Source organism: Octopus bimaculoides, chromosome 4, assembly GCF_001194135.2.
Source record: "Octopus bimaculoides isolate UCB-OBI-ISO-001 chromosome 4, ASM119413v2, whole genome shotgun sequence".
In the NCBI taxonomy this organism is placed as follows: Eukaryota; Metazoa; Mollusca; class Cephalopoda; order Octopoda; family Octopodidae; genus Octopus; species Octopus bimaculoides.
The window spans coordinates 103,504,065-103,505,305 of NC_068984.1; the positions used below are offsets into that span (position 1 = coordinate 103,504,065).

The window sequence follows — 1,241 nt, forward strand, 5'->3', positions numbered from 1 at the left end:
TGTGTGTGTGTGTGTGTGTGTGTGTGTGTGTGTGTGTGTGTGTGTGTGTGTGTGTGTTGTGTGTCGTCAGTAGATCATAAATCCGAAAGAGAAACACTCTCTAAGTTATAAAGCAGTAGACTATATAGATAAAGTGAGATATGACCGGTCGATGGGGTTACCCACAATAACCCCATAGACCGGCCATATCTATCTATTATATATATATATACTAGATGTACCTACCTTGATCCGTTGGGTCACAACCACTCCAAGTTGAAAATGTCGATGCGCGGCGTGAAAGGTAAAAATATTATCATATTTCGAACTTCATGCAATAAAATTCTTAAATAACAGTTCTCCTGCCTTTGGTGTGACAACATAAACACGACCAAAAGTTTCTTCACTGAAAACGTTTAAATGTTCTTCAACTTTTTTCCTTCGCTTTTTTTCTTTGTCATTCTCTGTTACTACTGTTCCAAGTGAAATACATGGCTACATGCTGCTTGAAAGCTTTTATCTTCGCCTGACAATTTTAAGACGTCACAGTCCGTTGTATTTATGTTCTAGTCTCCATGTTGCTAAGTTAAAGTTAAAATCGTCAAAATAAATAAGTGCATTTAATGTTACTACATCATTAGTTTCTTATATAAGTTGGCAGTCATAGATTTATAAGATATGAAACATGAGTGTTGTCACGTCCACGCACGTTGGAGCAGCAGAAACGAAAAGTGAAATAGCGATTTATGAATTTTAAATTAGGTTACGGAAGTGAATAGCTAGAAACTTATCGCTACAATTTCTGTAATCATTCCCAAAACGCAAGTCAGCTGGGGAGCCTCTACGTGGTTATTTTACGCGCTGGAAATAGCAGCTACATCTCCCTCAGATCATACTTTAACGCCATTAAAGCGAGGGACTCGTTGAATAATGTGGTTCCGACAGCATTATGCATGTAAGAAAGATAGGATGATCGCGGCTTGATTGCATTTAACCAAAGGTCAGTTCAATCAGTGCTAAATCGGAGCTAAAGATAAGAATAACAACAACAGCAGCAGTAGCAGCAATAGCAGCAGCAATTAGTAAAACTATTGTCAAGAACGGACGAGGAATTTCTTTGTAAACCGTTGAGCATTTTAACACAGACACCAAAGTCTTTTCAACAAATTCTCAGATGAAGGCCACATTTTAGAGTTTTAAAAATTGTAACAAACAATTTGCAATTCGTTGGTTTGCCGTTCGTTGGAGTGAAAACTACCGAC

General features: G+C 37.8%; 1 long non-coding RNA gene across 1 annotated transcript in view; it reads right to left on the reverse strand.

Moving 5' to 3' along the window:
- The window catches only part of LOC128247615 (uncharacterized), a 99,188-nt gene extending 98,289 nt beyond the window's left edge, over positions 1–899 (reverse strand). The window contains exon 1 of the long non-coding RNA XR_008263983.1: positions 226–899. This is a non-coding gene — a long non-coding RNA (uncharacterized LOC128247615). The remainder of the gene's footprint in view (positions 1–225) is intronic.
- Positions 900–1,241: the final 342 nt, after the last annotated feature.